Source organism: Poecilia reticulata, chromosome 7 (assembly GCF_904066995.2).
Source record: "Poecilia reticulata chromosome 7, P_reticulata-male-v2, whole genome shotgun sequence".
Taxonomy (NCBI): Eukaryota; Metazoa; Chordata; class Actinopteri; order Cyprinodontiformes; family Poeciliidae; genus Poecilia; species Poecilia reticulata.
Window position 1 is genome coordinate 5,372,110 of NC_088836.1, and position 24,986 is coordinate 5,397,095.

The 24,986-nt window shown below is 38.9% G+C and overlaps 1 long non-coding RNA gene across 1 annotated transcript; it reads left to right on the forward strand.

Annotated features, from left to right (window-relative positions):
* The first annotated feature begins 15,100 nt into the window (after nucleotides 1–15,100).
* Nucleotides 15,101–23,952, forward strand: LOC145552168 (uncharacterized). Its single transcript, XR_014088119.1, has 3 exons — nucleotides 15,101–17,265; nucleotides 17,467–17,602; nucleotides 17,689–23,952. It is a non-coding gene; the product is annotated as an uncharacterized LOC145552168 (long non-coding RNA).
* The last annotated feature ends 1,034 nt before the right edge of the window (nucleotides 23,953–24,986 follow it).

The window sequence follows — 24,986 nt, forward strand, 5'->3', positions numbered from 1 at the left end:
AATAAGCGAATGGCACACAACTTTCAATGAACTGTGTGATGCTTTGAGAACGCTGGTGGAGCCAGCTGCACATTGAAAATAACAAAACAAAAACAAGCCGTCATCCTCATACCACTCCCTGTCATCTTCTTTGTGGTTCTTGCCAGTAGTAACATCCACCTGTTGATCTTGTGACTTGTGTGATGTGAAAACAGTTTCCATTGCAGTTTTGCGAAATACGTCTAGTTTGATGAGGAAAAAAAAAAAAAAAGTCCTAAAAACATTTATCAAAAAACTTGAGTTTTCTTCAAAACTGGCTTGTTTCCATTAAGCAAATTTGATTTCATAATTTCAGTCTGCGCATGCGCACATTGATGGTTATAATGCAGCGACTGTTGCTTTGCAGCAAGAACATCCTGAGTTTGAATCCCAGCTGGGGTCTTTCTGCATGGAGTTTGTATTTTCCTGCACTCGTGAGCAAAAACTAATACAACAATTAATAAACATAGGGAACTAATTTAAGCCAACAAATTATAACTACTACACGAATGTGGACGCTAAAACATCATTACACTGCAATGTTTCAAATTATTAGAATGTTTAGCTTCTCCAGAGAAAAGTTTCTTGCTTCTAGCAAGAGATTCTGGGATTCCTCCACTTCCTGGTGTCACATCATAAAAAGTCCTCTCCATCAGTCAGCTCTTTAAATCTCAACAAAAATAAATGAAGACAGTTAATGATCTGGGCAAACATGAAAGGTGTTCACCAGATGTGTGCACGCATATGAACAATTTTAAGTCAATATGAGGGAAAAAGTTAAACTCTAATTATGAGAAAACAAATACTAACACTGTGAAATTACTGAAACCTTTGCAACAATGTTTAATCTCTGTTAAACACGGGGAATGTTAATCTGTGACATTTATTCTGCAAACATTTGAAGGAAGGTTTAGATCCAGAGCTTGCATGATCCTGAATACTAATTACTTTTCAAAATTCTGCACACCTAGAAAATTTTTCATGTAACTTGATGAAAAGCAGAATATAAAAACTTAAGGCACCTGAAACATTACATGAATAATAATAACAATTGTTGTTGTTCTCGTTAATAATAACAATAATAATAATAATAATCAATTGAATTTATACCGCACAAATCTCAAAGTGCTACACAGTACAACTAAAATCAAAGATATTATTTTCATTGTGTAACCACTGTTCACGTTTCCCCCATGAACAGCGCCCAGATTCTCTGACCTACACTCTATGAAATACATCACAAGGAGAAATAAGTGCGTTAATTGGCAACAGTTAATGCTGCTAATAAGAATGCGTAACTGAACACAATAACCAGGCTAAGATAACTACAGCTAAGATCTAGATACAGTGACACTTAAACCTTTTAGTAAAATAAGGAAGGAAAAATGGTAAGGTTGGAAACGTACCAGTTTAATAAACTGTACTGGTCAGTAATAAACCAAGGGCAATGCACATTAACAGAGCACAGTTAACTTTCAGCATTTAGCACACTTAGTGCAACCACGCTGTCTCAGAACAGTACAAAAGATCCCTTTAAACAGAGTACATACATAAAAATAAGCAAACAAGGCTGAATGTATCAAACACACTATTCAGTCTCTTGAATTAGTAAAGCAATCAGTTAGCTGTACAAACGTAGAAGGCCTGAAGGAACGTAGTTAGCATTCGTCCCTGGAATAGCAGTTCCAAAGATGGCGGCTGGTTAGCTAAAAAATAAAAGTCCACACCAGCATACAGGTCCTTCTCAAAAAATTAGCATATTGTGATAAAGTTAATTATTTTCCATAATGTAATGATAAAAATTAAACTGTCATATATTTTGGATTCATTGCACACCAACTGAAATATTTCAGGTCTTTTATTGTTTTAATACTGATGATTTTGGCATACAGCTCATGAAAACCCAAAATCCCTGTCTCAAAAAATTTGCATATTTCATCCGACCAATAAAAGAAATGTGTTTTAATACCAAAAAAGTCAACCTTCAAATAATTATGTTCAGTTATGCACTCAATACTTGGTCAGGAATCCTTTTGCAGCCTTCAATATGGCATGGAGGCCATCAGCCTGTGGCACTGCTGAGGTTTAATGGAGGCCCAGGATGCTTCGATGGCCTTAAGCTCATCCAGAGTTTTGGGTCTGGGACTTTCTCTTCACAATATCCCACAGATTCTCTATGGGGTTCAGGTCAGGAGAGTTGGCAGGCCAATTGAGCACAGTAATACCATGGTCAGTGGTTTTGGCACTGTGAGCAGGTGCTAGCCAGGTTGTGCTGAAAAATGAAATCTTCATCTCCATAAAGCTTTTCAGCAGATGGAAGCATGACGTGCTCCAAAGTCTCCTGATAGCTGCTGCATTGACCCTGCCCTTGATGAAACACAGTGGACCAACACCAGCAGCTCCACAGACCATCACTGACTCTGGGTACTTTACACTGGACTTCTGGCCTTTTGGCATTTCCTTCTCCCCAGTCTTCCTCCAGACTCTGGTACCTTGATTTCCGAATGACATGCAAAATTTGCTTTCATCCGAAAAAAGTACTTTGGACCACTGAGCAACAGTCCAGTGCTGCTTCTCTGTAGCCCAGGTCAGGCACTTCTGCCGCTGTTTCTGGTTCAAAAATGTCTTGAATGTCTTGAATGGGGAATGCGGCACCTGTAGTCCATTTCCTGCACACGCCTGTGCACAGTGGCTCTGGATGTTTCTACTCCAGACTCAGTCCACTGGTTCCCCCAAGGTCTGGAATTGGCCCTTCTCCACAATCTTCCTCAGGGTCCGGTCACCTCTTCTCGTTGGGCAGCGTTTTCTGCCACGTTTTCCTTCCCACAGACGTCCCACTGAGGTGCCTTGATACAGCACTATGCGAACAGCCTATACATTCAGAAATTTCCTTCTGTGTCTTACCCTCTTGCTTGAGGGTGTCAGTGATGGCCTTCTGGACAGCAGTCAGGTCAGCAGTCTTACCCATGATTGCGGTTTTGAGTAATGAACCAGGCTGGGAGTTTTTAAAAGCCTCAGAAATCTTTTGCAGGTGTTCAGAGTTACTTTGTTGATTCAGATGATGAGGTTAACTGCTCGTTCAGAGAACCTTTTCATGATATGCTAAGTTTTTGAGACAGGGATTTTGGGTTTTCATGAGCTGTATGCCAAAATCATCAGTATTAAAACAATAAACAACCTGAAATATTTCAGTTGGTGTGCAATGAATCTAAAATATATGACAGTTTAATTTTTATCATTACATTATGGAAAATAATTAACTTTATCACAATATGCTAATTTTTTGAGAAGGACCTGTAGATCCAACCTTGTCCATGAACGGCTGCCGACCAACTGCCAGTAGTAGCAGCGGGCAGGTACACCTCCAGTCCCGTTCTCAATCCAGTCCATCACAACCAATCAAATTGCTTAAACTTGATTTTGCCCTTGATTGACCAGTAAGGTAGAGATGCATTTACTGGCGGTAGTAAATAACAGCTACTAACGAAACGCTGCATTTACTGCGTGTTTTAAGCCAACGGAAAATACTTGTGTGTATTATAATGTAAAGGACTTTACAGGGTGTAAAGTCTGACATGTGAGTGCAAAACATTAATCAGGTTAAGTAAAAGGCGACTAACACTGCTTAAGGTGAAAATGCCTACAGTGCTTTGTATTTAGGAAAATGTTTAAGGTGCGTAGGAGAAAAGAGTTATATATATATAACCTGAAGGGTTAAAATTGTTATTGTTATTATTAATAATAATAATAATATTAAATATATTCAACATTAATGTTTAGCTCATCCACATGTTGTGGATCTGTCTACTTTCACTCATGACCATCTTTCAGTAATGACTTTGAGTTGAAACGACACCCTTCATTGCACTCAATAAACTATGGGCTCTCAAAGAGAAGCTTATTATTTTTACATTTCTACCTGTTCCAAGCCCCCATTCTCGCCGCTCTAATTTTTTTTCCTCATTTACATTTTTTTTAGACCCACTCCTCGCTTACTTTTGCAAAAATCAGGAGCCCAAGTCTCCCTCACCCTTGGCTCCCTCCCTGTTCTCGGCTCTGATGAAGTATGACCAGAAGACCAAAATAAACCTCTCAGACAGCTGCCTTCGCTCTGCTGAGGAGTAAAAGTACTTGGAACTCCAGATTAGCAGCAAGTGGTTAATAGGTAGAAGTAAAAAAATTAAATTAAAAAAGCCAAAATTAGGCTGTAAAGAAATTAGAAAATGAATGTAGTATGCAGAATTAAGCAAATTCAGAGAAAACGCTGCAAAGCTAAAGTAGCCAAAGCAATAGCCTTGGCATCTACCTGTTGGTAGATGTCAAGGTCCGTGTGTTTCATTTTGGTCTCTGTCTTAGCTTTTATTATCTCACAGTTTAATTTACTCAAATGGACTCACCATATTTATTAGGTACACCTGCTTTCTTTATTTTTTACTATGTACAAAGTGGAACAGTCAATTACATGGAAACAAAGTAGCACTATAACATCAACCAAGTAACTACGTGACCTTCAGCTGTTATACAAATGCCATGTACAGTATATCATCCATCCATCCATCCATTAATTTTCTTTACACTCTTGTCCCTTAGTGGGGTTGGAAGGGTTGCTGGTGCCTATCTCCAGCTAACGTTCTGGGCGAGAGGTGGGGTCACCCTGGACAGGTCGCCAGTCTGTCGCAGGGCAACACAGAGACAGACAGGACACACAACCATGCACACACACATTCACATCTAGGGACAATTTGGAGAGGCCAATTAACCTGACAGTCATGTTTTTGGACTGTGAGAGGAAACCGGAGTACCCGGAGAAAACCCACGCATGCACAGGGAGAACATACAAACTCCATGCAGAAAGACAGGGGCCGGGAATCGAACCCAGATCCTTCTTGCTGCAAGGCAACAGCTCTACCTACTGCGCCACTGTGCACCCTGCCATATATATCAAATATTACTTAAAAGAAATTAGGCTTTGCAATTTCATGCCTTGAAATTGGGTCTTTCTCTGCTCTTTCTGACACTCCGCCTTCAGAAAGTCATCACACCTCTTCTCTATTCACCCTATACAAACATTTTTACCAGAGTTGCACTGAGAAGTAGTTCCTTTAATGAGGTCAGCAGATGCACAGTTCCACCAGGTGTTTGCTTATTGCTGCTGGCTGGTCTGAAGGAGCTGAGTGAAGGAGCTGAGTGAGGAGTTGCAGGGGAGGGCTGCTCTTTGAGCTTGGACACTCAGAAACCTGGAGACTCCTGAGCTTATCTTGGTAATGTAAAATACATTTTTTTTCTCTCTTTTTGTCTGGCAGTGGGCCAAAGTCACAGTTGCCGCACCACTCTGTGTGTGCATGATTGTTTGTCCTGTCTGTCTCTGCGTTGCCCTGTCCCAGGTTGTATCTCGCCTGTTGATCGTTGGAGAAAGGCTCCTGCACCCCTGTTGGTCCCACTAGGGATAACAGCCAATCACTCTTACTCTGTAAGAGTGGTAGATTTGTTAAATGCTTATTCTGCCTTTTAACATCGCTTGAAAGCACAGTTGTGTACAGAGCTTCTTGCTTTGTATCAGGAAACAATTCTTAAAAATATATTGTAATTTGTTTAATTAAGATTTTGCACATACAAATCTTCCTACACATGTATCCTCATTTATGAATACACAAACATGAAAATGTCAGCCATTTTATTTTTTACAAGATTAAAAAACTCAACTCACATCTGCACATTCTGATTTATGAGCATATTTATATTTCATGGATTTTTTTTTTTTTACATTTAAACTCATCCCATCCACACATGCACAAAGCAGAAATCCTCAGCCATTTAATTTTACAAGATTACAAAGCTTTATTTGCAACTATGCAGTCTGATTTACAAGCACCACAATTTATATGACTAAAATTTGTGTCCATATATAGACTGAATAGGCTTCAAAAATGTATGAAATATGTAATGATAAAACTGCAAAAACATCAAGTTTGAGTTTGTAAAATACATTTTACTGAGGAATGTCTGTCAGACTTTGCTAACTTAGGTTCAGAGCTGTTCCTCCATCTCCACAGGTCCTCCACCCAACCCACTCTATTAATGACCTCCTCCTCTCAATTCAATTATTTTGACAGAAAGCAATATTGTGATACTTTGATGTTATGCTCCATGAGTGTCTCAGATGCTATTTTGTTTCATTTTATCACACTCAAGTGGTAACACTGACCCCTTACACAACACCCCATCATGACCTTCAAAGGTGCTCTGAAAGTCTTGCTAAACCTCCAGAGATACTACTTAAAAGTTATTTCACCTGATGTAGCCAAGAACTGAAAAAAAAAACAAATAAATAACAGTCATTTCTTTTTGATTCGCCAAAAAGTCACTTGAAAGGTTACTTCAGCAAACTGTGAATGTGTGTGTGTGTCAATGTGTGGATTGTGCAAATTTTTCCTTTTCCTGCACTAATTCCGTCCATATAAGAGCAACAATGTCCTCCATATCTTCTTTCTCTCCTTCACTGCAGGTAACATGCAGTGCAGTTGAACTCTGTTTGCAAAGGTACTGGTGGCCCTTTTTTTTTAAAAATCAAAGTACATTGCTGAATGAAGAAGCGAGGGCAGTTTCACCAATGCCTTTTTATATGCACATAAACTTCAATCTTATCTGCTAATAATTAAACCAAATCTTTCCCTTGCCAACTGGAATCACTAAAATCCCAAATGCCCTCCCTGACTGTCAGGGCTCAGTTTTTTGTTAGTTTCTTTAGAGGATTGTTACTATAAAGTCCTGAGGGTTAGAGTCCCAGTTGACAGCATTTCAACTAGAGTCCTAAGGGTTAGAGTCCCAGTTAAATGGCGTTTTAACTAAAGTTCTAATGCAATGTTTCTCAACCTTTTTTGGGCCAGCGCCCCCCCTTAGCCTTTATCCAGGTCTCTCACCGCCCCCCAACAAAGAATTTGTAGGCTACTTTGCACTGACTATTATTTTATTATTAATATTACAATCACTATTGTAGATGTTTTGATGTTTATGATTGTTTCTGTATTTATCATCAAAAATAATTTCCCAGAGAACAAAAAAGCAATGGGGATAGAAATTATTTTCACAGGTGTCAATGAAAAATGCAATGAACATTCAAGTTAAAATTTGTAGGCCTAACAGCAGCCAATCAGAGTGGAAAAATATTCTTATTCTTTGCCATTTTCTAGTTGTAAATATTCCACAAAATGACCAGATAAAAGATGTAAAACAATGCCAGTTTAAACTGAACTATTTGCAAACGACTGAGCTCGGCAACATTAAAACATGGATAGAACTGTAACTACATTAATCATAGCTCTTCTTCTCTTCAGTGTTTGTCGGTTTCTGGTGGTGCAGCTCTGTGCTGCCTTCAGGAGAATGGGACATCAGAGTATCAACCATAAAATTTCACCCACATGGCATTTATTGTTCAAACCAGAGCTTTCAGTGGAAAAACAAAAGTTCCTTTTAATGCCATACAAATATGAGACAGAAACATGGATTATATCTTTATATAGACCTGTCTATTGATTTATAGATTAATAGTTTTACTGGACAGAAATTACAAAGAACAAATCTGGTTCTTAATCAAATCCTAATGAGTCAAATTGAAAGTGTCATGGAGTCATCAGCCTCATGTCAGTCTTAATGACATTAACACTGACATGAAAAATAATATTGAAGAATTATATCAAATTAATTAAAAACATAAATAAGTGATCAGTTTTTTACTGTTATGGCCTATAAGATATATTTATTCTCAGTACTAGATGTGGCCTCTACAAACCCATGGCACTTCAACAATATTATTTTACCTTTTATCTGGAAATAGTGTATTTATTCTTACCATATAGTCCTCTGTATTAATTATTGCATCTTTTAGGTACGCAGTACCTGCAAGAGAGGGGAGCGGCTGTCTGCTGTAAAAAAAAAAATCAATGGGTTCACTGTGCAGACGTGAGTTCACCCTCTAATCAGTCATCTGACTAGTTTTTCAAGAACAATCTAAAACACGATTTGATCAGTTAATAAATAGTTTTTTTTCCCCATTTCATACCGTTTCTGAACTGTTTGTGCTTTTCTTCCTGGATTGGACTGTTCGCAATACGTCAAACTCTGAAGGTTTTGAGTCAATCTCGGCATTAGGTGACAAACTGAACACCACCAGGATGCTGAGACCAGCACGTCATCCTCTGGCTCGCTTAAAACGTTCGTAACTTTATTAAAGAACAAAAAATAAATAAATAAAAAACAAAATGCGTTCAAAATTATGACCCAACAACAATAATAATCTCAGTAATTATTGTTTCAACAAGGTGTTGTGCAATTCTGTGCGTTTCGGCTCCATTACCAAAATAACCGAGGAGGAGTTTAAAATTAACTAATCAACCACCGCTGTGTTCAGGGGAGTACTTAATAATCACAAAATAAATATCAAGCCTGAAAACCTGATCTCGTAACGGACTGAATGATGTTTTTCACGTAGTCCCTTGCTCGGCTCGATGAGCTCAGCTTGTGGCGGTTGCCATGGCAACGGTTAAACGACAAAGACGGAGAGAGATTAAAAAGGTGTGAGTGGTTTAGAGTTGTTTTACCTTTGTTTACCTTTGCCGTGGCGCTTAACAGCCGCTGTAGTTTCTGAACATTCAATAAATGACAAACTTGGACTAATTACCTCGTGAGTCTTTCACAACAAACATCAAACACGGTAAATATGTTTCATTAAGTATTTAACAAACAAATGGCTTCTACCCCGCGATAATTATGCGAAATTAAATCGTCTAATTAAAAATAGTTTGATGCTCTCTGGCATCTTGCTTTGAGCTCACAAATTGTTCATGTCTTTATGGACCACAGTTAGTCAAAGTTTGTTTCTTCAGTGCTCTCCGGCTCCGTGTCTCTGCTGCTAGGTCTTTAACACTGTAGCTGGATCACTAATGAGAAACTTTCCTCCCACACCTTCCACTGGTTAGGATCATAAAAGATTCAGTTTCAGACCCATTGTGACTCACTTCTCCACCAGGTCTTTATCTGTCAGTCATCTCCAAACCTTTCATCATCCCAACAGATCAACTCTCTCTTATCTTGATTTCTGCCACCCTTTAATTCCTCTAGTTTTTCATCCTGTTCCTTGAAACATTTCTGTCCTTTTTTTCAGCAGTTTGCAATTGAACTAACCAAGAACTGTCAGAAACAAAAAAAACAACAACAGTTTTTTGAAAACTTTACTGACAAAGGGAATCTTTTCCAGTGATTTTAAAGCATCTTATCCAGGCAGGATGCAGAGGAAGAAGACCATATAGTCTTAAGGAATGAAAATCTGCTGAAACGTCACAAGTTGTTGTGTTGGAAAGAATAAGGTAAACAGGTGATTCAAATGCAGTAAAAAAGAGGGATGGAGGTGAAAGACGTAGCTGGAGGCTGTAGGGCAGTGTTAAGTATCAGATTAAAGGGATGTTTTGTTTTGCTACAGTAAATATGAGTCCTCACTTGGAAAAGTTAAAATTAGTTTTCTATGGTATTTTTAGAGAGAGAAAGTATGAGGAAATGACAGGAACAGTGAATATACTAAAAACATCTCAAGAGCTCATTATTGGACCAAAATAATCAACTGAAATGCAAAATCTCCAAAACGCTGATCATTTATTGACTGTTTTTTTTTTCCTCAAAAACTGATGTTGGGCTACAATGGAATGTTGTAGTAAGAGCATAAGAAATTGCTGATGGGAGATAAACAGCAGGAGTTACTTTTCCATTTAGAATGATTAAGGGAAATAATAGAGCAAAACATGAGGAGGAAAAAAATAGTAAAATACACTGTTTATGTTCATTTTTTATGTTGTTTTCCAAATGGTTAGACCTTCCTTACTTCGGTCATGCGGTGAATCAATGATGGAGTGAGTGCCGGCCTCTGCATTTTTTTCTCTTTTTTTCTGTTCAGCTCTCACTCTCAGTGGTTCCACCTTCCTCAAGGCAGAACTTTTTTTTGATTGGTAGCATGTCAAACTTGTGGCCAATCAGATGTGAGGATATGTGATCATAAAACAATGTGAGAATCTGTCCACCCAGTCTGTCAGTAGACAGTGGTGAGGTTGACATTTCTTATGCAAAAACCAGTATACGTAAATAATGCCAGATGTAAACAAAACAATACCTGACTGCAGTTTATACTGAGAATAGCAGAGGCTACGATATAGTACGGTAACTGAATTTGGCTCTGCTTCCGATAGGTAGATTTTTTAATAATTTTTTTTTTGCTCATTTGTTCTTGTGTTAAATAAAAACTAAAGGTTAAATTAAAATTAAATGGCTGCTTTTATAACAGTACAAATACATGAAATTAAGGAAGCATGACCCATAAAAACACAAAACAGCTTTATTACTGTTATCTGAGGCAGATAACAGATAAATGAGGCAACAGAAGATCATAAACTGTGGGAGCTATGACAAACTTCCCATCACTGCCTTGTATCAGTTCAGACTTTTTTATATTATTTTATTTAGCAATATTAACGTTTGTATTTTTATTTGAAAATTGATTTGTGTCTGCACAGGATCGAGCCATATGAAGACAATGTCTGTCGGATGAAAACTTACCATTATTAAGACACAAAGGCCAATTAGCAGATAAAACTTGACTCTGCTGAGGTATTCAGGTAAAAGCGTTTGACTTTCTCCTCATAAAAGCTTGTTTTTGGGAAGAAGCTTATTGAGCTGCAGCGGTGACTAAGGATGGGTGATCCAGTGGGAACTGGATGATGTAGACAGGATATTTTAAAGGTCACAAGCTGTGGTGTCCAGTAGGCATTCAGAATATAGTGATTTTTTTTTTCTTCTGCACTCCTGATAATTTGCTTGATGGACTGTAAGCCTGGACCTACTGAGAGCCACTGCTACAATACACCCAAAAATATCTTCCCCAGTGCTTGTTGGGGCCATTGTTACATCAGGCTTGTTTAAATTTACTTATTAGGACGTTTTTTGTAACACAAGATGGAGTTTAAGCACCCAGATGGTCTGGTTTGAAATGAGTTTTATGTTGAAAAGAATGGTAAGTGTACAGCATGATTACAATGCAGATCTTGGTTGGCAGAAGGAGAAAATCAAGGGTGGATTTTCTGCAAAATGCAGTAGTGATGGGCTATCTGAAGCGAGGCTTTGAGGAGTGTACCGAGTAAAAAGGGGGCGTCTGCGATGAAGCCCCGCTTCGGAGCTTGTGTCACATTGAGCAAAATCACGTGATCAGCAACAAACGAGGCCTCGCATTACATCTGCCACGTCATTGCTTCATTTTGCGTATCGTTTTTCAAAATAAAAGCGCTACCAACCCTGTTGCTTCGTGGGTTGTAGTAGGTGGTTTGGTAGCGCGTCAGCAGAGCCGTTTTCATCAGCACTGGTTGAAATGGAGCCGTCAAAAAAGAGAAAAACCTCTCATGTCTGGGAGTATTTTGAGATGACAGATCACAATAAGGTTTGTACTGTTTGCACAAGATCTGACTACATTTGCATTTGCATCATTAATAGCAACGTTGTGTGAACTTCGCCATCCTTTTATTTCAGGTGAAATGTTTGCTGTGTGACAGGGTGTTGGTCTACAACAACACATCATCAATGCTTAGGCATTACAGGGCCCTACATGAAAATAAGTTTAAACACAGGAGACACCAGCCAGAGTATGACATTGTTTTATGTGTTTAAAATTATTTCATTCATATGTCACACAGTAGAAATTTGTTTTTACTTTTTAAGTGTGGTTTTTATTGAGTGTTTTCGCTGCATGTTTTGTTTTTTTATTCACCAAAAACTCCGTCTGGAGGGGGCGACGCGCCGATGATGTTTTCCCAAATACTTCAGAGCGCCTCACGCTCCTTCACCTCGCGCACATAACGAGGTAAATATAGCGAGTTTTACCCTTCACGTATCGTCGTCGGGGGGGGGGGAGTATCGCATCCACAATAATGTGTAGTTGCGACACTTGTGGGGCGCTATACCCCCCCACCGCCAGGCAGCACCGTGCTACAGATCCGTGCTACAGGCTCCGGCTCGGAGCCGGGCTGCTGAAGTAGAGCCGGTGGAAAAGGGACATTAAATTTTATTCACAAACAATTCTATGTTGTTAGTTGGGAGCATACACACGAATAAAACGTAAATACGTCTGTAGTTGAAGGGCCCATTTCCGCCTCCTTCTCTGCAGTCCGCTCCAACTCACGTGACATGACGTTCGAGCTTCAGTCTGTCATGTCACCTTGCTGACGTCAGCTGCCTTGGGCCTATGCAACACATCAGTGACGTGGCTAGATAAGTAAACTGTCCTGTGACGTCACAGAGGGGTTGTATATATATCTATATATACATAAGATATGTTATTTGTATTCATCTTCATTCGCATAGTATCATTATTGGACGTTCCAGAAATTTTACAATGAGTTACTTTGTGAGATTTTCTAATTGGATTGGAGCTGGACTGGGGATCAACAATCTAGGACCAAGAAAACCAGCCCAGAACTACAACACAGAGGCATTTACATATAACACAACCCTCAAAAAAGCGGGAATAATTCCAACGTACAACCTGGTTGAAAAAACAAGAAGATTTTGTACAGGAGTGCCATTGTCTGGCGTTGAACTTTTAAAAGCTTTGCATTTACCAACTGAAATGAAATCCTGTTCAACTCAAACGCCCCGCAATGTTTTTAGATATGGTAATATGCCTCTTTTCCGACTTCCAGATTTTGATGAAGTGAGGAGGCCTAGAAGCTGTTGAGGCTTCTAGGCCTCAACATGTAAAGTAAGGTAAAGTAAGTAAGGTCAGATAATTTTATTTATATAGCATATTTTCTGCAACAAGGCTATTCAAAGTGGTTTACATGAGTTAAAAGGAAATACAAACAAAACTAGAAAAATAGCTGTTCCTAGCGAAACAGCTGTGAGAATGCATATTTGCAGAATGATTACTGCAGAAATGCCAGAAAAAGTGGAGTAAAGCTTAAGAAGTAGAAGAAAGCAGAAGAAATAGGAATAGTTGAAACAGTTGAACAGTGAAACAAATAAAAAAAGCATAAATTTAGTAGAAGGAGAAATTAGTACACAACCAGAAATATTTGAAGAAGTGAAACATAGCAAAACAAAGCAAAAAGGAGCAAAAGAAGCATATTTGCAGAATGATTGATGGAGAAATACAAGAAACATGAAAACAAAGATTAAGATGTAGAAAAATCAGAACGCTACAGTCATACATTGTAGAAAAAGTTTACGTACTGAAATTTAGAAGAATTCAGCAGAAGAAGCAGGAGTTTGTGTGCAACCTGAATTATTTGAAAAAGTTAAAAAGTGAAACAGAGCTTAAGAAAATGCATAATTATCACAGGAAGTGGAAATTAGTACAAAACCAGAAATCATTGAAACAGTTGAACAGTGAAACAGCAAAATACATAAACTAGCAGAAGCAGAAATTAGTTCAACGCCAGAAATGGTTCAAACAATTAAACAGTGTAACAGCAAAAAGCATAAACTAGCAGAAGGAGAAATTAGTACAAAACCAGAAATAATTGAAGTGAAATATAGCAAACCTAAAAGCATAAAGGAGCAGAAGAAGCAGAACATTTTGATATATGAATTGCTCAAATTGATTAAAGATTGCAGAAGACCTTAGCAGAGAGTAAGATCAGTAGAAATAGAAGGCATACAGAAAAGTAGACAAGCAGAATGAATAGAAACAGATAGAAACAGAGCACAAGAGAGAAATACATTGAAGGAATTGGAGAAGGTGTGAAATGCATCAATAAGCAGAAGCAGAAATTAGTACAATGCCAGAAATGGTTGAAACAATTAAACAGTGAAACAGTAAAAAGCAAAAACTAGCAGAAGCAGAAATTAGTACAACCCCAGAAATAGTTGAAACAATTAAACAGGGAAATAATAAAAAGCATAAATTAGCAGAAGCAGAAATTAGTACAAAGCCAGAAATAGTTGAAGAAGTGAAACATAGCAAAACCAAAAGCATAAAGGATCAAAGGAAGCAGAAGATTTTGATATATGAATTGCTAAAATTGATTAGAGATTGCGGGGCTGCACAGTGGCGCAGTTGGTAGAGCTGTTGCCTTGCAGCAAGAAGGTTCTGGGTTCAATTACCAGCCCCGGTCTTTCTGCATGGAGTTTGCATGTTCTCCCTGTGCATGCGTGGGTTTTCTCCGGGTACTCCGGTTTCCTCCCACAGTCCAAAAACATGACTGTCAGGTTAATTGGTCTGTATAAATTGTCCCTAGGTGTGACTGTGTGTGCGTGCATGGTTGTGTGTCTCTGTGTTGCTCTGCGACAGACTGGCAATCTGTCCAGGGTGACCCCGCCTCTTGCCCAGAATGTTAGCTGGAGAGGCACCAGCAACCCTCCCGACCCCACTAAGGGACAAGGGTGTAAAGAAAATGGATATATATATATATATAGTCAGCTGTTGCCTACCTGTGTGGTATACATATTTTTTCATTATTATATATTTTTTTATAATGTATTATAATGTATTATAATGTTCTGTTAGGAGAACTAAGCACCAGATAAACTATTTGCTCTGAACATTGATTTATTAAAGTTGAACAATATCAGGGCAGCACATAATATAATAAAGTCAACACTTTTAGTCCTTAATCAACAACCCCCTCCCTCTCAAAAGTGTCTCAACAGTCTTTGTGTAACCAGAAAATGCCTCCTAACTTAAAAGAACAGTGACAGTACAACAGCACTAATGAACATTTAACAATAAATTTAGATAATTATAGATTAATTATCTAAATAATTAATCATTACAGTATACACATAAAAATACATATTTAAACAAGTGCTTGTTTTAACAGTGTTGCTGTGAAATGTTCAGTGCTACAGCAGCAAAAATCAAAAACATTGAAATTTGATACCTGGAACAACAGTATAACATAAACTGATATAAACACATGGCCATGAGCCAAAAGTGTATCTACCCCTCATTAAAACATAACACCTAAAAGATTTTCCACAGGGCCTAAAGTAGTACGTGTGTGTATATTATATATATATATATATATATATATATATATATAAAACTTCTTTGTGTTCTTTGGAGTTTCTGTGCTGATTAATTTTTTTGCGAAGCGATAAAAGCTGGTAGCTCTTGAATTGCTACAAAATAAAGCTGTATTTCCTTCAGCCCACTGGCTTCAATGTTGACACCTTGAGATGCCATGAGACCTAAATTCTGAACATCATGGCATGAAGTGCATCTCGGTTTTCCATGTCTGGCATATAACCATTCATTTAGCTTTTAAACTGGTTCTATTGATAATCAGTATCAATCATGACCTGTTTGTTCTGAAGATCCTGCAGCTTCCACTTCTCTTCCTAACATGGCGCCTCCTCACCCTGAATCTCATACTGATAGGAGGAACCACAGAGCTCTGTTAGGTTAAAGCTCATCTTCTGAAGTTGGGATATTTTTCCTCCAACAGGTTCCAGAGGAATCACCTCAAACCAGATGTTGGACTGGATTTTATTTCACTGTCATTTGTGAATGTTAGCTTCTCATTTTCAACAGTGGAGCTATAAAGGTTGAAAAAGGTTATTATTTAGGAGAAAGTATCATCAGCATCAATATTTCCACGAAATAAGAGGCAAAAAAATTGTTTGATAAAGGAAAAGTCTCTCAGACTCTCAGCCCGACCGCACCAAACTATTTTTTTATATTAGACAATTTAATTTCACATAATTATCGCGGAAGAAGCCATTTGTTTGTTAAATACTTAATGAAACATATTTACCGTGTTTGATATTTCTTATAAATGACGTATACCCACAAAGAACGATTAGTCCAAGTTTGTTGTTTATTGAACGTTCAGAAAATACAGCGGCTGTGATGAGCCACAGCAAAGATAAACAACCTGAACAGATGATCAACTCTAAACCACTCGCACATTTTTACTCTCCGTCTCTTTCTGTAATTTAAGCATATCCGTTGTTATGGCAACCTCCTGCCATAACAACGGCAGAACAACTCCAGAGATTACGTTAAACAATATAACATTCAGTCTGTTACGATATCAAGCTTGCAGGCTTGATATTTATTTTGCGATCAACACAGCGGAGGTCGATTAGTTCATTTTATACTCCTGCTCTGCATCTTGTGAAAGATGTTGTAAGTGAAGTTAAACCTCTGTTGCAACAGCAAAGTTCAGCTAGTTCGGCCCCTAGTGAGCAAAGGTTTAAACCAAAGCGACCTGGGTACATGAACCGCTGGACTTAAGATGGTGAATCCATATGCCATCACTGTAAGCAAGTCGGGCACATTGCTAGGTTTTGCCAAAATACACCAGATCAGCCGCCTTTAAACTAATACACCCTGCTGCTCAGGCCCAGGCGGTGGGGATGGGATGCATGTTAAATAAACAGGGGGCCATCACATCTTTTGTTGGAGAATGTCCTCTTATAGAAGTGTGTATAGGGGGAGTCAAAATGACTGGATTATTGGACACTGGCTCTCAGGTTACACTGGTGCAACAGCAGGTGATGGATCACCATTTTCCAGAAGTGGACAGAACTGATGCACCTTTGGTTTTTGCCCTAAAAGCTGCAAATGGTCTGGACATACCATATTCAGGCTATGCCGTCATGGACTTTGAAGTTGAAGGGGTGAAAATACCAGATAAAGGGGTTGTGGTTGTGAGAAACGACTGTTCAACACATCCTTTAATAATAGGGATGAACGTCATCAGTGCGTGCTGGAATGATGTTTTTGCCAGAGAAAAATCCTTTTCCCCCCAGAAGCTGAAATCCCATAGGGCTTGGAAAGAGGCTTTTGCTGTTTGCCAACAGGCTGCCACCACAAAGACTGATGGGTTTCTGGGCTACGTCCGTTCTGCTGGTCGCAGAGGAGTCCAGGTGCCTCCAAACTGTGAAGTTATGGTTTGGGGACGAACATCCAAGGGCAAGAGTCCAGCTGAACGAGTGGTGCTGGTGGAAGCTTAGCCTGATGCTGAACCTTGGGGAGTAGCGAGAACTTTGTCCATAGTTAAAAGGGGACGGGTCCCCATCAGGGTCTGTAACCCCCACCCCTACGAAGTAACTATTGGACGTTATCGGAAACTAGGACAGCTGCACCAGGTGGACGAGTCTGATGTCCAGGGAGCCAACGACCTTACCCTGACGATGAGTTCAGATGGTGTGGTGGAAGTTGCTGTGGTGGAGACAGCTGGGATGGAGGAGTCTACAATACCAAAAGTGGAGGTGAGCCAACTACTTAACTGTAAGAGCTTGACCCCACAACAGGAAGCAGAGCTGCAGGCCTTACTTCAGAGATGGCAGAAGGTGTTTGCTGTGAATGAAGAGGATCATGGAAGAACTGACCTGGTCCAACATCAAATTCACACATATATATCAGTATAATATTGTGTCATTTCAATTGTTTTATAATTATGCGTCTTGCAGATTCCAGGAAGCAGGTGCTAGATGAGGCTGTGGTAAACTTGATTGTAAAGGATTCCCAACCCTTTTCAGTAGTGGAGGATGAGGGGTTCAGAGAGCTCATTCATTTGCTGGATTCAACGTTCTTCCTACCAGAAAGGTTAATATGTGTCAAACATACCAGCTAATGTGGTAAATGGAAATAATTTCAGTTAATTAAATGAATTATTTTGCTTTTCATTTCAGGCTTTAAAAAGGATGGTAGAAGAGAAATACTACAAAAGAAAAAGCCAAAGAAGACATTCAAAAGGTGTCTGCCGTCAGCCTGACCGCAGATATGTGGACGTCCATCAATATTGAGGCTTACCTGGCCATAACATGCCACTTTATTAATCCCAATGACAAACTGGGAATTGTATTAATTGGAGTGGAGCATTTCCCTTCCACTCACACATCTGAGAATCTGGCCAGGGTGGTGCATAATCACATGGCGCAGTGGGGAATTACTGATAAGTTGGTGACTGATGCTGCAGCTAACATGATTGCATGTGCTAAGGCATTAAAGATTAGGCACTCCATTTGCATTGCTCATGGACTGAATTTATTAGTCCGAAAATCATTTGACCAGATCCCTGCCCTCTGTGACATCCGTGCAAAGGCTAAAAGAATTGTGGCATATTTCCACTCAAGCACCACAGGTAAAGAAAAGCTAGAAGGGATTCAAATACAGATGGGAAGATAGTCGCAAAAGCTCATAATCGATGTGGACACACGCTGGAACAGCACTTACCTCATGTCGGAACGTCTGTTTCAACAAAAAGAACCTGTGGCTGTAGCCCTCACAACACTCAAAACTGATATAATCCCTCTGATTTCTCAGGATTATGAGATAATTGAGGAATTGTTACCGGTGTTGTTCCCATTTTTCCAAGCAACTTCAGAGCTCTCTGAAGAGAAAAGGGTGTCAATATCCAAGGTTATACCTTTAATGAACATGCTACACCATGCAGTGCTTACAAAGATGGCAAATATAAAAAATGATGTTGCAAGACTTATGTCTGAAAACCTATTAAGGCGTGTCAAAGAACAAATTGCAAATATTGAATCATTAAGTGTCATGACAATGGCCACATTGCTGGACCCTAGGTTCAAAACTCTTGGCTTTGTCAGTCAAAGCAAGGCACAAGACACAGTATGGCGGCTGAAAGCAGAATGTTCTGCACTAATTGCAAGCATTTGCTGTGTGTGAACAAACTTATTCACAAGGAATTTTAATTGTTTCTTTATTTAGTGGAAATACTCGCAAAATTATGATTTTTTTCGACATTAGTGGAATATCGACAGTTTTGTGCACATTTAAAATGGAAACACAGCCATCTACTCTCCTTCCCCAGCTGTAGTCAGCTCCCTGTAATCAGTTCTTTTGTACATTTCCTTCCCTGAACTCCCGCCATATTGTCTCCTATTCGCCTGTTGAGTAACTTTTGTATTTTTCATCAAATAATGTCTCATGTGACGATTCCAATCGCTTCTCTGCATTTTGAAATTGCTCCAAACACATCTGTCATGACATATTATTTTTATTTATCATATTGCATCATAGAATGGACAAGTTGTTCTCAAAATCCCTTAAATGTACATGCCAGAGAAACAGCGAGATTTAAAACCGTCTTATTTAATGAGCCGTAAGAGGACAAAAATAGACAAATATGTAGTTAAAATGTAATTATCTTTTCACTCTGTGTTAGCTGGGGTTAAAACCCTTTTTATTGCAAACATTTTTGATTTGTCACCATTTACAAAAAGGCGCATATGGATTCACAATGGGCTGGTTCCATTAGGCGCTCCGGAATGTCAGCGAAGTAGATTCAATAAGAGCTGGACGCCAACGCGGTGCAGCCGCTACTGGAAGCTGCTGCTCTGAAAGAGCTCTGTAATTATGGCAGTGTAGCTGCTGATGAGGGACATCAGTTAATCACTCGGCAGAGCATACAGACAACTGTGTGGTCCGTTTTCATAAAGCAGCTGATTTTTGTGCAGCTGCGGAGCCGTCCTGAGTGATTCATGGATGCATCTCACAGCTTGGAAAGACAAACCCGCTTAATGTTGCATGAATTGATCACGTAGCAGGATTTTGTGGAACGGGTTCTCCATGAATGGCACCATTTTTATATATCCAATGCCAAATGCATATTGTTGAGGAAAAATTACTATTTTTAGTGTTTAACACAGTTTAAACCTTTTAGAACAAATTCTTAATTTTGAACAGGTTTGAATAGAGATCTGCAGGAGAGCTTCTGCTCAGACCCCTGAGGTCTTATCATTAAAGACAGGAAGTCATAAATTAACATATGCAGGAAGGTGGAGGACAGTATCACTTGAATTACTGTGAGAAAGGAAACTTTAGTTGGTTCACGTAACCAGGATGAGAAGTCTTCCAAAACTAACATCTGACATGGTGCAAAAAACTGAATATAACATAAAAGAAGAAGGTGGGGGGGCCAACTTCACTCAGGTCTGGAAAGGTCGCCAGTCCATCACAGGGCATCTTGAATATACTTTTATATAAATTCAGAGAAATCTACAAAAATAGTCACTTCTATAAAGTAAAATTAATATGTATTTAAAAATGTAGAGTAGAACCACGTTGTGTTTTATTTATTTTCATAAAATATAAAATTTTAAATAGAAACGTCAAATACACCTGCAGGGTTTTTTTTTTTTTAAAGTAAAATAATAATATTTTATTTATAATATTTTAGTTCTTGTGTCATTAAACACAGTAGGTCACACTCCTGTTCCCAGCCTTTGACCTCGGGTTGCTGTAGGCGTAGGGTCGCAATAGTTGCTGTTTTTTGGCCGATCGCCGATTACTGATCTTCAAAAAGCTTGAACTGCCGATTCCGGTTTTGGCCAATACCAATTTATTTTGTCTGAAATGTTGTTAAATATAGCAAGATCGTCGCAGAGTTGGTAACAGTTGGGTAACTATTATGAACTGAATATTATGAATATACAGACATGACTTGGTGAGCGGAACCAACAGCCAAACCTCTCTCAGCAGAGCAAACTTGGACAGTGGCCAAGGAAGATAAGATTGGCCTTTACATTTAAATATTGTCAATTACCGATCGTCCAGAATTAAGGAAATTGGGGCCGATTTTTCGGCTGGCAGATTAAGCGGTGCACCCCTACTTTTAAGTATGGGCTAATTCATTTCTTGTTTGCTCAAACTTGGGGGTCAACCGTCTTCTCCCTCTGAACATGTCAGAGGTGCTTCTTTACTTCTAATCTGAGCCCTTCCACCCTCTCCCACATTTCACTGTTCACAGATTGAATTCACGACAAGCTGTCTTTTTTTGGTTCTTCTTCATACTCTCTGCCAAAGGAACTCAGCCTCTGAACCACCAAGCTGACATTTGGCCAGCTGTTAGATTTGGGGTTGTTTTCCTGGCTGTTCATCTCTCCAGCATCAGCCAGTAATCTGGCATCAGTAGCTGTTTGGCGGATGTTTCTTTGTGGTAATGGCAAAGTCACTGTCTGATTGCTTCTTTGGGATTTTGCCATGGAATAATAACAAAATGATTTTTATTTATTAAAAACTTCAGTTTGAGATTTATTATCAGTAAATGTCAGTGGGATTAAAGAAAAAAAATATTATCTACCAACAAAGTAGCAAGAAAGAGAGAATAGGGGTTATTATGACATATTTTATGGGGTGCCATTTGTAAACAGTGTCATTTGGTTGCTGAGGCATGATTGGCTAATTCACTATTTTTTTTTTAAGAAAAAGCATCTGAACAGATGTATCTGGCCGATGAGTGAAGGTTCCGTTTATTGACTATTTGCTAAAAGCTTTGAGTTCTTAGGGTTTCCATGCCTGCACTGTGTTGATGAAAGGCTGTTTCCATCAAACAGGACATTTGTTAGAAAAAAACGTGATTTATTTCTCTTAATGTGAGATCCAAGAGCGTTTGCAGAATTGATAGAAGCTACAGAGCAGGGTGTGCGAGGAGCTAACATAACTGACACGAAAGTAGAAAATGACAGCAAACCAGAAGCACATTGTAAGGATTCTGTACAATGAAACAGGATGGTATGACTTGGTTGATATGGTTCCCCTTTTTCTTTCTTGGTGTTGCCCAAAAATAAACGAGCAACAAAATGACAACAGGTTCTGTAAAAGAATAGAAACGGCTAAACAGTAAGTTTGCATTGTTGGTCTGCCAGTAAAGAAATCAACACCTTGGTAAGGTTTAGTTTGGACTAAACTTCCACAACAGACTCCTTTGATGCTCTATTGCAGGAGTGTCAAACTCCAGTCCTCCAGGGCCACTGTCCTGCAGTTTTTAGATGTGCCACAGGTACAAAAAACGCTGGAATGAAATGGCTTAATTACCTCCTTCTTTGTGTAGATAAGCTCTCCAGAGCCTTGCTAAATGACCTAATTATTCTTTTCAGGTGTGGTGCAGCAGAGGCACATCTAAAAGTTGCAGGGCAGTGGCTCTCCAGGACTGGAGTTGGACACCTGTGCTCTATTGAATCTTAGAGGCTTTAAATGGATATTCAGACTTTCAAATTTTCTGTCATCCTTTTCTTCTAACACAAGCTTAAGGCCTTCCTGAATAATCATGTTTTTATTTACTTGTTGATTTCCCCAAGTTGATTTACTGGCATACACTACTCTGGATTTATAAAGTAGGTAAAAACAAAGTGAAAACTCTGTGAGATATAAATCATTTACACAAGACCGATTTCAAAGTCACTGAGGAGATTGAAGTCAGTATTTATCAAATCTAACATGTTCAGTGTTAACCTGCTCCTGATCATGCCTTTTAGAGGAACTTTGTTTTAAGACTACACTCCGCAGCTTTTCTTCCCAACCACTTGCTCTTTATATTTCTGTCTGAATTTATCATAAAGTGGATTGTTATCATAAAGTGAATTGTTTTTTCATGTTTGTGTGCTTTAACCAGAGACAGAGAGCATGCCATGTTGTTGAATAAACTCCTTTGCTTACTAATCCGTCTCTGCAAATGTTTCTCCTTAAATGTCTTTTCCAGCCTCAACTTTTCCTTTTCATTTCATCTTAACAGTTAGATGCCATGTTGGCATGTCAACATTCTGAATAATGATATTGTGCCATGATAAGTTTAAATTCTAATTTATTCTGATGTGAAACAATAACAGTTTCTAGTTCACTTACTGTAGTTTATAACCATTGTCATCTGATGAAAGTGAAAAACATGCATAATATGTTACATAATAAGTTAACCTGGACAAAAATCGCAACCTGTGAAGTCTAACAGTGTATTTTTACTACAGCCATGTTTCCATCCAATTATTCAATTGTTGGTAAATTAAAAAAGTACCACCTCCCACGGTGATAACGACCCTCGAACACTAGTAGTTCTTGGAACAGGTTCTGGTTCTGGAAATGGGCACAAAGAATTTTTGAAAATAAAACCCTGTAACAGAGTTACAGAATAAGGATCTGGAAGAAATGATGACACAAAGATGAAACGGTCATTAATTTGTTCTTCATGAAGCAGATTCAGATACTGTGATTAGGGAAGGGTAAAAATGTAAGCAATGAGCTGTGGCAAATCAATTTGGCATAGCATTTCTTGTGGTTGCTATTTTGATTATTTTAAATGAAGGACAATCACATCTAAATGTAGCCGTTTTATCTGAAATATGGCGGTTTTTGAAAAAACAGAAACCAGGCAAAGTGTTTCTGCAGTTGGAGTTAAAGGATTTGATTTAGCAAAGACAGGAAAGACTTGCTTTTCATAACAGTTTGGTTCTATGAAACTCTGTTTTATGTTATATTATGAAGCCTAGGCATAAATTCAACCTGGGAGACTCTCTTCAGCCTTCTGGCATCATCTATTACCACGCCTCAGCCAACCAGGACCAGATCGTCGCTCTGCTCCAGCCAATCACCTTGCAAGAGCTCCTTCAAAAGGCCACTCAACTATGGATTCACCAGCTGCAGCCGTGCTTCGACCCACCTCCTCCCAGTCTCCACCCTCAGCCTCCCAGACTTCTTCCAGGCTCCCTGCAGACTCCTTCCTCTCAAGGCTGTGCTCCACCGCCAGTGTTCGGGCCCGGGGGAAGACTACCCTGAGCTTCACCCTGAGCCGATCATCCAAACTCGCAGCGATTCTCAGCTTGCACGTCTTCTGCCGGTGTCCGAGCGCCAAACTCTCGGTCCAATAAAGTGTTTAACTGCTGTTTTCTCTCTCCATGTGAGCCTCTACAGATTGAAATGCTTTTAATGTTTTCATTGTGTATAATATGGGGGTCATGTGAAGTCTTGGTTTTCTACTTCTTGGGTTTGTTCACTGGTTTGTCTTACATTTTTGCTAACCTGCTTTTTGTTCATCAGATATGAGCCCAGTTTTATGTTCCTTCAGTGTGAAGTTGGAATTCAACTGGGCCAGTTCTTTAACTAGTGGAGCAGATAACTTAAGAAAAAATCTTTCAAATGCAGATCAAGAAACCTAACTTGGCACTGATATTCCTCAGATATTATTTTTTGAAAAAACAAAGGAAAAAAGAAAAGAAAAAAAAGCTTTAGCCACTGAAAATTTAAATATGGCGACCATTAGTCTCGATCAAGAAAAATTTGTTTTTTCACTAAAATTTTAAATTGATTGTGCCAAATCATACATAAGTTAACCATCTTAATGTTTTTTGGTGATGGTCATTTTTCTAGATGCCCACCATGGTTATGATAGAAAATACATTTTTGCACTAAAATTGCCAATCAAATTTTGTCTGGTGTTAAATCATACATATTTTGAACCATAGAAATCATATGCATTTTCTTGATCTTGTGTTTTCTTTTTCTTGTATTTATTTTTTAAAATGGCCACCTTTATTGTAACGAAAAATATATGTTTGCACTAAATTTGTTTGAAGTTATTGCTAGTGATGACCACAACAAACCAAAATGTTAGGTTCTCAATCCACTAATCTGCTGAACAAAAATCTTAGCTTCATTAACGGCTCAACAGCAGCCATGGACAACATTGAACCACAATCCTTCACTTACAACAGCAACTACAGTACTTCATTCCAAGGTACTACCAGCTCTGCTTTAAACATTCAACAAAAGCCAAGAAAGGAGGTGAAGAGTGTGGAAATCTGACTTTTGGACCAGAAACAGTTAACCATTCCAGAGCTTCCTGACTTTTTCACCAGCATGTGCCCTGGCTGTTTCTCAAAGAATAATCATTGTCCTCCTCAGACTGGTTGCTCTCCAGAAATTCATGTTTCCTGAACACAGGGGAGGTTCCTCATATTGCTGCTGTTCAGTCAGTGCATGCTGTAGCAAAGCAGATTCAGTGGAACTGGCCTGAGCCCTGTGGTAAAAATAAGTTTGTGCTAGTGTTTGGTGGCCTACACATTGAGTTTGCAGCACTGAGATCAATAGGAACATTACTCCATGCTAGCATCTGGACAGGGACTTTGGTAGATCAGTTAGGACAGGTGACTCATTTCTAACAGCTTCGAATGTCACCAGGATTCGCAAGGAC